The following is a 16,055-nucleotide window of genomic DNA, read 5'->3' as shown; positions in this document are numbered from 1 at the left end:
ATTTTACAGATGAGGGAACTGAGGCCCAGTGAAATGAAATCACTTGCCCAAGTTCTCACAGCAGACAAGTGGCAGAGTCAGGATTAGAACCCAGGTCTTTCTGACGCGCAGGACTGTGTTCTAGCCACATATCTCTTCCAAGAGGCCTTCTATGGCTAAGTCCTCCCTTCTGTTTAACTTATGTACTGTGCACTAGGCACCTCTGTATCCCGCGCCTTGTCTTATGCTGTAGATTGGCATTAGAGGAGCGAAGTGTGCAGGCTGACTTGTAGTAGGAGAGTAGCGAGGTGAGGTAAGAGGGAGCAAATTGATGCAAGGTGTTGCAACTCTGTTGTATTGTTCTCTCCCAAGACCTGAGTACAGTACTCTGTACACAGTAAGTGCTTAAAAAATATCAAAATACTAAATATGTACATAGGTGCTGTCTCAAGGTCACAGATTGAAGTGCGTAGATGAGGCAGAAGGGAGAGTGAGCCAGGGGAAAGAGGGCTTAATTGGGGAAGGCCTCTTGGAGGAGATGTGACCTTAGTAATGCTTTGAAGGTGGAGAGTGTGGTGGTCTGGCGTATATGGAGGGGGAGGGAGTTCCAGGCTGGGGGAGGATGTGGGAAAGGGTTTGGAAGTAAGATACCTCCTCATTGGCATATATCCCCAAACTGGAGGAAAACAGAGAACAACGCTGCGCTCATGCCAGTAAGTCAGCTCTGGTGATAATGAGCAGAAACCTGGTTGCGGCAGGGAGGAACTCTGCCCATTTCTGGTGTAAGAAGGAAGAGGTGTCCAAGGCTTCTGAGGGAGGAAGGAGTGGTGAGCCTTATCTAGTGACTGTTTGTGATCCCGCGAACAACAAAAAGGAAAAGACTAGCGAAGGCACTGACGGGACAGGTGCTTGCTGGCCTGGTGAGGGGGAGGGGTGTGGGGGGGCGGTGTGTCAGAGCATGGCAGTTGGCGTGGCCTTCTCTCCCTGCTCTACCCGGTAATGGGCCTGGACCAATCCATGACTGCTACATAGGGCCACAGCTGCGACACCTAAGGCAGATAAAAGGCGGTAGGTTTGCATCACAAGGAGTCTCACAGAAGGTAGTCAAGGAAGCAAGCACACACACGTGCACCACCACAACCACAGAGGCATGCTGAAGCACTCAGAGCGAGGCACTTGCAGTAGAAGAAGCAGGAGAGCAGCACTTGAAGGCAGCAGCACTTGGAAACAGAAGCAGCATTGGCAGAACGGGCTCCCTTGACCAGCAGACTGGTACTGGATCCTTGGAGTGGAGTGAGTGAGAGCATGTATGTGTCAATCCTTTACACTCACTCCCTCGGTGAACTCATCCGCTCTCACGGCTTTGACTACCATCTCTACGCAGATGACACGCAGATCTACATCTCCGCCCCTGTCCTCTCCCCCTCCCTTCAGGCTCGCATCTCCTCCTGCCTCCGGGACGTCTCCACCTGGATGTCGGCCCGCCACCTAAAACTCAACATGAGCAAGACTGAGCTCCTCATCTTCCCTCCCAAGCCCGGTCCGCTCCCAGACTTCTCCATCACCGTGGATGGCACGACCATCCTTCCCGTCCCGCAGGCCCGCAATCTCGGTGTCATCCTTGACTCGTCCCTCTCGTTCACCCCACACATCCTATCCGTTACCAAGACCTGCCGGTTTCACCTCTACAATATCGCCAAGATCCGCCCTTTCCTCTCCACCCAAACGGCTACCTTACTTTTACGGGCTCTCGTTATATCCCGGCTAGACTACTGTGTCAGCCTTCTCTCTGACCTCCCTTCCTCCTCTCTCGCCCCGCTCCGGTCTATTCTTCACTCCGCTGCCCGGCTCATCTTCCTGCAGAAACGATCTGGGCATGTCACTCCCCTTCTTAAACAACTCCAGTGGTTGCCTATCGACCTCCGCTCCAAACAAAAACTCCTCACTCTAGGCTTCAAGGCTCTCCATCACCTTGCCCCTTCCTACCTCTCCTCCCTTCTCTCTTTCTACCGCCCACCCCGCACGCTCCGCTCCTCTGCCGCCCACCTCCTCGCCGTCCCTCGGTCTCGCCTATCCCGCCGTCGACCCCTGGGTCACGTCCTCCCGCGGTCCTGGAACGCCCTCCCTCCTCACCTCTGCCAAACTGATTCTCTTTCCCTCTTCAAAACCTTACTTAAAAATCACCTCCTCCAAGAGGCCTTCCCAGACTGAGCTCCTCTTCCCCCTCTACTCCCTCTGCCATCCCCCCTTTACCTCTCCGTAGCTAAAGCCTCATTTTCCCCTTTTCCCTCTGCTCCTCCACCTCTCCCTTCCCATCCCCACAGCACTGTACTCGTCCGCTCAACTGTATATATTTTCGTTACCCTATTTATTTTGTTAATGAATTGTACATCGCCTTGATTCTATTTAGTTGCCATTGTTTTTACGAGATGTTCTTCCCCTTGACGCTGTTTAGTGCCATTGTTCTTGTCTGTCCGTCTCCCCCGATTAGACTGTAAGCCCGTCAAACGGCAGGGACTGTCTCTATCTGTTGCCGACTTGTTCATCCCAAGCGCTTAGTACAGTACTCTGCACATAGTAAGCGCTCAATAAATACTATTGAATGAATGAATGAATGAACAATCCCTTGCACTTTGGTAAAACTAAGTAAAAAAACACTTTCCACAGTAACCTGGGTGATCAGAGGTGTGATTTGTCTTTACTAAGTGTCACCGAGGCTTCCCTGGTCCAGGAAGGTCCTGGTTGGTATGAACCGGGGGAGGGCTTGTTATGGAAGGCAGGGCTTTTAATAGCCTGCAGGCTCTGTGAGAGAGGGGACAAGTTCTGAAAGTGATCAAACAATAGCACTGACTGAGCACCTAATGTGTTCAGAGCACTATGCTAAGCATTTGGGTGTGTAAGATAAGGGGCTGCAGTCTGTGTGGATTTTGGCACCCATGAGTCTGGGTGCAGAGACTTTGAGTCCAAACTAAGCAACTGTGGGAAGTCATTCCATATGTTTTGCTATCATATTTATCAGTTTTTTAAATGATATTTGTTAAATGCTTACTATGTGCCAGACACTGTACTAAGCACTGGAGTAAACACAAGTTAATCAGGTTGGACACAGTCCTTGTCCCAGATGGGGCTCAGAGTCTTAATTCCAATTTTACAGATGAGGGAACTGCGGCCCAGAGAAGTGAAGTTACTGCCCAAGGTCACACAGCATATGAGTGGCAGAGTCAGGATTAGAACCCAGGTCCTGACTTCCAGACTGGTGCTCTATCGATTAGGCCACATTGCTTCTCATTGAGGTTTCATCAGTCAATGAGGTTTAGAGAAGCAGCATGGCTTAGTGGAAAAAGCAAGGGCTTGGGAGTCAGAGGTTGCGGGTTCTAATTCTGGCTCCACCACTGTCAGCTGTGTGACTTTGGGCTTAACTTAATTTCTCTGTGCCTCAGTTACCTCATCTGTAAAAGGGGGATTAAGACTGCTAGCCCCACGTGGGACAACCTGATTAGCTTGTATCTACCCTAGCGCTTAGTACAGTGCTCTGCACATAGCAAGCACTTAACAAATACCAACATTATTATTACAGTGCTTGGCACATAGTAAGCACATAACAAATACCAGCAGAATTATTATTATTGCCACAGAAGTCAAAACACAGCTCCTGCCCACAAGGAACATACAAACCTTTTTTTTTTTTGGTCAGGGCAGTGTTGCCTAGTGGAAATAGCATGGGACGGGACTCAAGTGGGTTCTAATCTCGCCTGTGTCATTTGCTTACTTTATGATCTCTCTGGGTCTCAGGTTTTGTAAAATGGAGCTAAGATACCTGCTTCCCCTCACAGTTTGACTAGGAGTTCCATGTGAGTAGGAACTGCTTATGATCTGATAATCTTATATCTACCCCAAGTAACACAGTACTTGGCACTAAAGTAAGTACTTAATCCATACCACGGCTCACTGAATTAGGGTTTTTCATTTGTTTTCCTTCTGCTACTTCAACCAAGCTAGCCTCTCTGAAAAACAGAACTGTTAGGGAGGCCCCATTCCTAAGGTAAAGTGGAATTTCCAAGGATTACTTCAACCATCCCCTTTTTACTGTCTTACACTTTTTTGGTGCATACATCCTGGATGCAATGTATAAACCTTTTTCCAAATAATGAAAGTAAGAGTTTGTGTCATTTACCAATCCTTTGTTACTGGTCTTAAACCAAAAATCAATCCAAGGTATTTATTGAGTACTTATTCTGTGCAGAACACTGTACTAAGCACTTAGGAGAGTCCAATACCATAGAAGTGAAGTAACTTGCCCAAGTTCACACAGATGGGATTAGAACCCAGGTCCTCTAACTCCCAGACCCATGCTCTTTCCACTAGGCCACACAGTGTTTCTCTAATCCTTCTGAGCACTCCAGTTACATTTCTGATAGCTCACTTGTCCCGAATGATTCTCAGCCTCAACAGTATCCCAGCATCCTACCTAGCCCCTTGAGAAGAAAGGAACAGAGCAGTTTCATACTCTAGAGGTACTTGATGTGGGCCATGGACATCTGAGCCTCGGTACAGTCCAGGTAGCCCAGATGAAGGCAGGGTGGAAAACCCTGTCGATCGTCGTTTCCCATTCCATCGTGCTTAGGAGAAAGGAAGAGGCGCTGCTTGGAATCAATATCTTTCTCCCCAACTCTCACACACCTCATTCCTTTAAAGTTAATAATGTTGGTATTTGTTAAGCGCTTACTATGTGCCGAGCACTGTTCTAAGCGCTGGGGTAGACACAGGGGAATCAGGTTGGCCCACGTGGGGCTCACAGTCTTAATCCCCATTTTACAGATGAGGGAACTGAGGCACCGAGAAGTTAAGTGACTTGCCCAAAGTCACACAGCTGGCAAGTGGCAGAGCTGGGGTTCGAACCCATGACCTCTGACTCCACAGCCCGTGCTCTTTCCAGTGAGCCACGCTGCTTCTCTTCAACCCAAGACACAGGAAAGATTCAACTTAAAAATCTACAGGGAATACAGAATGAAGAGAGGCATTTGATCCTAGAGTGGGTATCTGACAGAGAAGCCAAGTTCTCAAGCAGGGTCTTTTTATTATGATATAGGTTTCATTTGGAGGGATTTAGAGTGGCTACATCACTGAGTTGGCAGAGACCAAGCAAGCTCCCAGTGTACTCAGAGGGATGGCAAATTTGGCAAAAACTGGAATCTATTGAGTTTTCTTTGTTCTATTTAAACAACATAAAATGCAGTAAATTTAGAAATGACACAACACAAGTATGCTGAGTCACGGGTTTCAAGATAGATGCAGATGTGGATCATGTTCCTCTTGCTATTGTTCTTGTCTGTCCGTCTCCCCCGATTAGACTGTAAGCCTGTCAAAGGGCAGGGACTGTCTCTATCTGTTACTGATTTGTACATTCCAAGTGCTTGGTACGGTGCTCTGCACATAGTAAGCGCTCAATAAATACTATTGAATGAATGAACGAATGATGACAAGGTTAAATATTCGTGATTTCGGCACTGCAGGATTCTGTTCTCTCAACTTAAGAATGGTAACAGGCTTGCTACACGCTGTGGAGATGCTGCATAGAAACAAATCCCGGGATCCTTCACAGGGGATTGGGCCTTCTGGGAGGAAGTATGCTATAGCGAATGGGAGCTGGTCACTTGTGGGGAAATGTAGAGAGGGCTTGCACAGGGGCCCCAGAGATCTCCATCAATTAATCAATCCACCAATGGAATTTATTGAGCGCTTAAACTGTGTGCAGAGCACTGTACTAAGCACTTGAAAGAGTACAATACAACAGAGTTGGTAGATACATTCCCTGCCCATAAGGATCTCACAGTCTAGAGAGGGAGACAGGCATTAAAACAAATTATCGCTGTGGACCTAAGTGATGATAATGATGATTATTTCTTAAATGCCTACTGTGTACTAAGAGCTAAGAGCTGGGTTAGATACAAGCAGAGAAGGAGAATGGCCTAGTGGATAGAGCACAGGCCTGGGATTCAGACGAATATGGGTTCTAATCATGGCTCCGCTACTTGTCTGCTGTGTGACCTTGGGCAAGTCACTTCACTTCTTTGTGCCTTGGTTTCTTCATCCGTAAAATGGGGATTAAGACTGTGAGCTCTATGTGGCACAGGGACTGCATCCAACACGATTATCTTATATTTACCCCGGCGCTTAGAACAGTGCCTGGCACATAGTAAGCGCTTAACAAATGCCACTGTTTATTATTATTATTATTATTATTATTATACAAGACAATCAGTCCCCACATGGGCCTCACAGTCTAAGTAGCAGGTAGAACAGGTATGTATCCCAATTTTGCAGATGAGGAAACTGAGGCACAGAGAAGCTTAGTGACTTGTTCAAGGCACACTGCAGATAATAAATGTAGTTTTTGCTAAGTACTTACTATGTGCCAGGCACCGTACTAAACACTGGGGTAGATACAAGAAAATCAGGTTGGACACAGTCCCTGTCCCATGTGTGGCTCAGTCTTAATCCTCATTTTATAGATGAGGTAACTGAGGCACAGAGAAGTTAAATAGTTTGCCCAAGATCACACAGCAGATAAATGGCAGAGTTAGGATTACAAACCAGGTCTTCTGACTCCCAGGCCCATGGTCTTTCCACTAGGCCACGCTGTTGTGGAGCTGAGGAAAGGGTGACTATCAGATGCTTAAAGGATACAGATCCAAGTGCAAGGGTGATACAGGAGGGAGTAGGGAAAATGAGGGCTTAGTCGAGGAAAGTCTTCTTGGAGATGTGATTTTAATAAAGTTTCAAAGGTGGGGAGACTTGTGGTCTGCTTGATGTAAAGGGAGAGGGACTTTAAGGCCAGAAGGAAGATATTGGCAAGGGTGCTACCACTTTGGTGAGGTGTAGCATAGAGAACACAGAGACCAGAGCTTGCTCCAAATCACCTTTAATCTCGCTCCCTTCTGGGAAGTCTCAATACATGACCACCAGCACAGTCCCTGAACGGTCCACAAACTAAGCACTGGCTGCTTGCACGGGTGGGGTTTTAAAACTCCTTTCCTTTGCATCAGGCTGCCCATGGCTGACGCAGGCATCCCCCAATGGCCCTACTGAAGATACTCGCAAAGGAGGAAACCCTCATTGGCCCCTCGCTGTCTGTCGGGTTCCGTGGCTTTTCATTGGTGATTGAGCAGGAAGTTGGCATCCCTTCTTCTCCAATGGTGTCCATTCATTGCTCTTAGTCCCACCTCCAATGATTGGTTGCTCTCCCTCTCATAGCCCGATCCACCATCTTAGAGCCACGTGGATTGGGGTTGGGGTGGGGGCTGCCCTAGGATGAATCTCGAGCTGTGATAGGGAGGGGGTCTGAGGTTGCTGCCCCATAGCCAAAGCCTGAAGACGGCAAGGGGAACAAAGGGTTTGGCTGCGGGGTAGATGTGATCCAGGTTCAATGAGCAGGTTGGCGTTAGAGGAGCCAACTGTGTGGGATGGCTTGTAGTAGGAAATCAACGAGGTAAAATAGGGGGTGAACAGATTGAGTTCTTTAAAGCCAATGGTAATGTGTTTCTGTGTGATGTGGAGGTGAATGGGCAATCACTGGAGGTTCTTAAAGAGTGGGGAAATGTGGAATAATTTTTTTTTTTTTAAACTGATCCTTGCTGCAGAGTGAAGTATCGAATGGAGTGGGGAGAGACAGGAGGCAGGGAAGTCAGGAAGAAGATTGATGCTGTAGTCAAGGCAGGATAGGATAAGTGGCTGGATTAACATGGTAGCACATTGGATGAAGAAGCAGTGTGGCTTAGTGGAAAGAGCCTGGGCTTGGGACTCAGAGGTCATGAGTTAGAATCCCAGCTCTGCCACTTGTCAGCTGTGTGACTGTGGGCAAGTCACTTAACTTCTCTGTGCCTCAGTTACCTCATCTGTAAAATGGGGATTAACTGTGAGCCTCACGTAGGACAACCTGATGACCCTGTATCTCCCCCAGCGCTTAGAACAGTGCTCTGCACATAGTAAGTGCGTAACAAATACCAACATTATTATTATGAAGAGGGAAGGGGGGATTTTAGCGATGTTGTGAAGGTTGTCGAGATGATTTGGTGACAGATTGGATATGCAGCTTGAATGAGAGACTTGGGTCGAGGATAATGCCAAGTTTATGGGCTTGGGAGACAGGGAGGAGGGTGGTGCTGTCTATAGTGACTTGTGTGTATTTGTGTCTATAGCACTTGTGTATATTTGTATATATTATTTATTACTCCATCTTATTAATGATGTGTATATATCTATGATTACATTTATCTATTTTGATGGTATTGATGCCTGACTACTTCTTATGCTTTGCTGTCTCCCCCACCTTTTAGACTGTGAGCCCATTGTTGGGCAGGGATTGTCTTGCTCTGTTGCTGAATTATACATTCATTCATTCAGTAGTATTGAGTGCTTACTATGTGCAGAGCACTGTACTAAGTGCTTGGAATGTACAATTTGGCAACAGATAGAGACAATCCCTGCACAATGACGGGCTCACAGTCTAAACGGGGGAGTCAGACAGCAGAGCAAAACAGAACAAAACAAAAACAAGACAACATTATCACGATAAATAGAATCAAGGGGATGTACACCTCATTAACAAAATAAATAGGGTAATAAATAATATAATAAATAATATATAAAATGAGCACAGTGCTGAGGAGAGGGGAAGGAGGGAGGAGGAGGAGCAGAGGATAGGGTGGGGAGGGGAGGGGAGCAGAGTGAAAGGGGGCTCAGCTGAGGGGAGGTGAAGGGGGAAGGGGAAGGAGCAGAGGGGAAAGGGGGGAGCTCAGTCTGGGAAGGCCTCTTGGAGGAGGTGAGCTCTCAATAGGGCTTTGAAGAGGGGAAGAGAGTTTGGTGGACATGAGGAGGAAGGACATTCCAGGACAGCGGTAGGATGTGGGCCAGGGGTTGACGGTGGGACAGACGTGAACAGGAGACCGTGAGGAGGTGAGCAGCAGAGGAGTGGAGTGTACAGGGTGGGCAGTAGAAAGAGACAAGGGGTGAGGTAGGAGGGGGCAAGGTGATGGAGAGCTTTGAAGCCAAGATTGAGGAGTTTTTGTTTCGTGCGGAGGTTGATAGACAACCACTGGAGGTTTTTAAGGAGGGGAGTGACATGCCCAGAACGTTTCTGTAGGAAGATGATCTGGACAGCGGAATGAAGAATAGACTGGAGTAGGGAGAGACAGGAGTAAAGGAGATCAGAGAGAAGACTGACACAATAATCCAGTTGGGATATTATGAGAGCTTGTACCAGCACGATAGCAGTTTGGATGGAGAGGAAAGGGCAGATCTTGGCGATATTGTAAAGGTGAGACCAGCAGGTATTGGTGACATTGGATGTGTGGGGTGAATGAGAGAGCTGAGTCAAGGAGCTTATGCACACAGGAAGCACTCAATAAATATGATTGAATGAATGAATAGTGATGGGAAAGTTAGGGGGAAGACAGGGTTTGGGTGTGAGGATGAAGAGTTCTGTTTTGAACATGCTAAATTTGAGGATTTGGCAGGACATCCAAATAGAGATGCCCTGAAGGCAGGAGGGAACATGAGAATGCAGAAAAGGAGATAATTCGGGGCTGGAGATGTAAATTTGGGAGTCATCCACATAGAGATGGTAGTTGAAGCCATGGGAGTGAAAGAGTTCTCCAAGGTGGAGATGGAGAATAGAAGAGAACCCAGAACTGAGCCATGAAGAATTCCCACAGTTAGGGGGTGGGAGGTAGAGGAGGAGTCCACGAAGGAGACTGAGAATGAGTGGCTGGGTTAGGCCCCCTCTTCCCTCTCCCTGCTCTCCAATCTCCAGTCGTCAAGACCCAATCCACATCATATGATTTGGTGAAAAAATATTTGGGGTGATAAAGGAAATCTCAGTAGCTCATTGGTTAAAAATAGCTGCTGGGTTGTCTTAGATTAGAAGAGTGGGTCACAGTGATCAGTACCTATGATAAACTAGAATTCTGCTTAAGTATGCCATTTAGGTAAGATCCTCTTGGTCTCATTTCTGTGTAATAGTACCTTGTGTATCTGGTGCCCTCCATTAAGATTATATGTCCTCTATATTCAACTCCCTCTCTGTCATTGACCCTGGTGATTATGTTTTCATCTGGGAGAGGACTCTGACTATTCCAATGGTGACAATATCTTTACCTGTGTTGTAGCAGAACAAGATGGTGGTGGCTGTGGTGAGGCTGTGAGAGGCAGCACTGATGCTGGAGGTCTGAGGTCGGTCAGCCCCTCCAGAACCACGCACTAAAGGGAAGAGACAGTGAACCCTCCACACCCCTGGGGCCTGGGACTGAGCCAGGGGAAAGTGCCCCCGATGCTCCCCAACCCAAGCTTTCATCCTCACCGGAGGACCTGGGGATGGAGCCAGAGGGAAAGGATGCCAACCGCCCAGCCCCTACCTCTGCACTCCAGGGGCACGGGACTGTCGCTGACCTTACCTGCCGCCCCCCCACCCCCAATTCCCTTCCATGCCCCGGAGCCCCATGAACGCACCAAGAGGAAGAAGCACCAACTCCCCCACCCTTTGTACACTGGAATCTCGAGACGATGCCAAAGGGCAGAGCACCAATTTGAACCTGATAACGCACCAAGGAGAAGGTTCAAACAGGACTATGCACTTCAGCTCGGCTATTAACAACGTTTTAACATTCATCCATTACCAGCTAATGGCTTCTTATGATACACCTTTTCACTCTGGACAGATGCTAAGAGTTGTTCACATTTGCACATTTACTCTGGGGATCCACTTAAGTGGGAGCTGCTGCGTCCCCACCCACTAGAAGAACCTGCATTGGTCACTGGGTGATCCAGAGCAGGTCTAGACTTCCTTTCATGAACGCCCTAACCTCCCCATGTCCTCTCAGTCCCCTCCCTCCAGTTGCCTCTGCCCCTCTTGCTCATCAACCCCCTCATCCCCCTCCCCACAAGCCAGCCCTCCTCGGCTAACTCCCCTCCAGCCCCTCCCCAAACTCCATCCCCACCCCCTCGGAGCCCCATCCCTATCCTCCTTTCTCAGCGCCCATCCATCACCTCCCCTCTTCCCATGCTGCCCCCATCAGCTTATTCCCATCCAACTCCTTTCTATCCTTCACACCATTCCCTGCCTCTATACTCCTCCACAGGCTCAGCCAAGAGTTCCACCAAAGGAAAGCTTCCTTTCATCCTTGACCTGTCCCTAATTCAGTCATTGCTCCTCCTCGCTAACACTGAAACTTGGCTCAACTCAGATGACACTGTGTCCCCGGCCACTCTCTTTGTGGGAGGGGGCGGGGAGGGGATGGGTCTCATCTTCTCCCACTTCTCCTGACTCATTGAGAAGGAGGAGGAGTCGGCTTGCTTCTTGCTCCCCAATGCTGTTTTCACACCATCCCACAAGCCCTAGCTCTCATTTTCCCTTCCTTTGAAGCCCATATCATCCACCTATACCACCCATTCCAGTTTTTAGTCACGGTTATCCAGCACCACCCCCAGCCCCTCCTGCAACTTTCTGAATCATTCTGATCCTTTTCTCACCTTCTCTCTTTCTCCCTCTCTACATTGATCCTTGGCGACCTAAATGCATGTGGATGTTCCCAACAACTTTCTGCTGCCTGCTTCTTCTCACTGATCTCCTGCTCCACCCCACTTCACCCATTCACCAACTTGGAAACACACTTGACCTCATCATTCTAGTCACTGTTCAATCGCTACCCTCACCATATCTGAAATTCCTCTATCCAATCACAACTTCCTCAACTGCCTTCTCTCCCACTCACCCTCTTTCTGGCAAATCTGTTCTTTTGCCCCACAGAGACTTCCGATTTTTGACCCCCTCCAATTTTCCAATTTCCCCTCCAAGTCATCATGCCCCATTTTGTCTCCTCTTAATGAATAAATCAACACCCTCAACACTGCCCTCTCCACTGAACTCAACTCTCTCACTCCTCTGTTCCTCTTGTAATCTCGTACCACTAACCCAGAACCTAGGGTCACCTCCAGAATATGCTTCCTTCACTCCTATACTTGAGCTGTGGAGTGCTGCTGGTGGAGCTTCAGACACCAGGTCAACCACATGCATCTCAATTTCATCCTCCCCTTCTTTTATTTTGCTCTCTACTCCACCTGACAATAAGACTTCTCCATGTTATTCACTCCCATACCCATTGTCCTCATCAGTTGTTCCAGATGTTTAACTCCCTCCTCCTCAGTCCCCCTGGACTCTTGTCCTCCATCTCTTTCCCCTAATGATTTGACACAAACTTTATTGATAAAATTGAAACAATCAGTCGTAATCTCCCCTACTCTTCTCTAGCCCTTCCTTTTTCCTGTGCTATCTTTGACTCTCCCATCTTCCCCAGCAGTATTTAAATAGTATCTCCCACCTCCTCTCATAATCTACTCCCTCCACCTACAACTTGAACCCCATCCTTTCACACTTCCCTCTTCTCTCCTTGACTGCAATCTTCCACTGTTCACTTTCCACTGGCTTTTTCCTCACTGCTTTCACACATGTTCATGCATTCCCTATCCTCAAAAATCCCCTCCCTTAACTCCACAGCTCCCTCCAGTTGTTACCCCACCACCCTCCTACCATTCCTTTCTAAATTCCTTGAGCAAGTTGTCCGCACTCACAGTCTCCACTTCCTCATTTCCAATTCTCTCCTCAATCCCTGCCAATCTGGTTTCTGCCCCTTTTACTCCATGGAAACTGTCCTCTCAAAGGTTACCAATGACCTTCTTCTAGACAAATCCAATGGCCTCCGCTCCAACCCAATCCTCCTTGGCCTCTCAGGTGCTTTTGATGCCTTGGACCATCCCCTTTTCCTGAAAACATTATTTAACCTTGGCTTCACCGACACTGTCCTCTCCTGATCCTCCTCCTGTCAATCAATAAATCAATCAGTGGTATTTATTGAGTGATTACTGTGTGTACAGCACTGTAGTAAATGCTGGGAGAGTACAACAGAGGAGGTATACACTTTCCCTTCCCACAATGAATTTACAGTCTAGAGGGGGAGACAGACATTAATATACATAAATAATTTGTGGATGTGTACATAGATTCTGTGGGACTGAGGAGGGATAAACTCCAAGTGTCCAAAGTATCCAAGTGCATAGATGATGAAGGAAGAGGGAGTCAGTGAAAAGAGAGCTTTTTCAGGGTATTTGTTAAATGTGTCAAGCACCGTTCTAAACTTTGGGATATATACAAGATAACCAGGTTGAACGCAGTCCCTGTCTCACCTGGGATTCACAATCTAAGTAGAAGGGAGAACAGATATTGAATCCCCATTTTACCAATGAAGAAGCTGAGGCACAGAGAAGTGTCCTACTCTATCCTAATCCTCCTTGACCTCTCAGCTGCCTTTGACACTGTCACCATCCCCTCCTAGTCAAAACATTTTCCAACCTTGGCTTCATGGACTCCATCCTCACATGGTTTTCCTCTTACCTCTCTGACCATTCTTGGTCTCCTTCATGGGCTCCTACTCCCCCTCCTGTCCCCTAACTGTAGGGGTTCCTCAAGGGTAAGTTATTGGTCCCCTTCTGTTCTCCATCTATATTCATTCCCTTGGTGAACTCATTCGCTCCCAAGGCTTCAACTATCATCTCTATGCAGATGACACTCAAATCTATATCTCCTCTCCTGTTCTCTCTTCCTCCCTCCAGGCTCGTATCTCCCCCTGCCTTCAGGACATCTCCACCTGGATGTTTTCCAGCCACCTAAAACTCAACATATCCAAGACTGAGCTCCTTATCTTCCCTCACAAATCCTGTCCTCTCCCCGACTTTCCCGGCACTGTGGACGGCACTACCATTTTTCCAGTCTCACAAGCCCACAACCTTGGGGTCATCTTTGACTCTGCTCTCTCATTCACCCCACACATCCAATCTGTCACCAAAACCTGCCGGTCTTACCTTCACAACATCGCCCAGATCCACCCTTTTCTCACCACCCAAACTGTTACCTTGCTGGTACAATCTCATAATATCTAACTGGACTACTGCATCAGCCTCCTTTCTGATATCCCATCCTCCTGTCTCTCCCCGCTTTAGTCTATACTTCACTCTGCTGCCCGAATTATCCTTCTGCAGAAACGCTCTGGATATGTCACTCCCCTCCTCAAAAATCTCCAGTGGTTGCCTATCAACCTTCACTTGAAGCAAAAACTACTCACTATTGGCTTCAAAGCTCTCCATCCCCTTGCCCCCTCCTACCTCACCCCCCTTCTCTCCATCTAGAGTCATCCCCGCACACTCCGCTCCTCTGCCACTAACCTCCTCACTATGCTTCGTTCTCACTTGTCCCACCATCGGCCTCTGGTCTACATCCTACCTCTGACCTGGAATGCCCTCTCTCCTCACATCCACCAAACTAACTCTCCTCCCCTCTTCAAAGCCCTACTGAGAATTCCCCTCCTCTAGGAGGCCCTCCCAAACTGAGCCCTCCCTTTCCCTCTGCTCCTCTCCCCCTCCCCATTGCCCTTACTCCCTCCCTTTGCTCTACCACCTTCCCTTCCCCACAGCATTTGTATATATTTGTACATATTTATTGTTCTATTTACTTTATTAATGATGTGCATTTACTTATGGTTCTATTTATCTATTTTGATGGTAGTGATGCCTGTCTACTTGTTTTGTTGTCTGTTTCCCCCTTCTAGACTGTGAGCCTGTTGTTGAGTAGGGATTGTCTCTATCTGTTGCTGAATTGTACTTTCCAAGCGCTTAGTACAGTGCTTTGCACACAATAAGTGCTCAATAAATACAATTGAATGAATGAATGAAAGTGACTTCCCAAGATCACACAGCAGGCAAGGGGCAGATCTGGGATTAGAACCCATGTCCTCTGACTCCCAGGCCCATGCTCCTTCCACTAGGCCATACTGCTTTTCAGGTTTTACATGGCTCCCTTTTTCTCCTTCCTTCCCATGCCCCACCCCCCAACCCATCCCTGCCCACCCCCGCCAATTCAGCAACCTCCCCCCAGGAGGGAAGGGTAGGCACAAGATAATCGTGTTGGATACAGTCCATGCTTTTTTGTTTTGTTTTGTTTTGTTTTCAATGGTTTATGTGCTGACTCTATGTCAGGCACTGTACTAAGCTCTGAGGTAGATATGAGCTAATCAGGTTGGACACGGTCCATATCCCACATGGGGCTCAGAGTCTTAATCTCCATTTTACAGATATGATAACCAAAATACAGAGAAGGGAAATTACTTTCCCAAGGTCACACTGCAGAGAAGTGGCAGAGTGGGGATTAGAACCCAGATCCTTTGACTTCTAGCCCCAAATCTTTTCTATTAAGCCTTGCTGCTTCTCCATCAGGGAAGGTTTCTAAAAGTCCTCCTATGTCTCTGACTACTCCTTCTCAGTCTCTGTCACAGGCTTCTCCTCTGCCTCCTACCCTCTAACTATGAGACTCCCTCAAGGCTCAGTTCTGGGTCTTTTTCTATTCTCCATCTACACCCACTGCCTTGGAGAACTCATTCACACCTGTGCCTTCAAGGCAGATGATTCCCAAACCTACTTCTCCAGCCCTGATCTCTCTGCTTCTGTGCAGTCTTGCATTTCCTTCTGCCTTCAGGACATCTCTTCTTGGATATTCTGCCAACTCCTCATCCTCTCACCCAAACCCTGTCCCCCTCCCTCCTGTATTTCTCATCACTGTAGACAGTACCACCATCTTCCCTGTCTCACAAGCCTGTAACATTGACATTATCCTCAACTCATTATTCTCATTCACCCCACATATTCAATGTGCCACCTATTCCTGTAGGTTCAACTTTCACAACATCACTAATATCCACCCTTTCCTCTCCATCCAAACCACTACACGCTGATTCAAGCTCTCATCATTTCTCACCTTGCCTACTGCATCAGCTCCCTCATTGACCTCCCTGCCTCCTGTCTTTCCCAACTCAGTCCACACTTCACTTTGTTCTTGGATCATTTTTCTAAAAACAAGTTTTGTCCATGTTTCCCCAATGCTCAAAGATCTCCAGTAATTGCCCATCCACCTCTGCATCAAACAGAAATTCCTTACCATAGGCTTTAAAGTATTCAATCATCTTGCCCCTAATCTT

The sequence above is a fragment of the Ornithorhynchus anatinus genome, chromosome X1 (genome assembly GCF_004115215.2).
Source record: "Ornithorhynchus anatinus isolate Pmale09 chromosome X1, mOrnAna1.pri.v4, whole genome shotgun sequence".
Lineage (NCBI taxonomy): Eukaryota > Metazoa > Chordata > Mammalia > Monotremata > Ornithorhynchidae > Ornithorhynchus > Ornithorhynchus anatinus.
The sequence above is the reverse complement of the archived record's forward strand: the minus strand, read 5'-3'. Positions refer to the sequence as shown.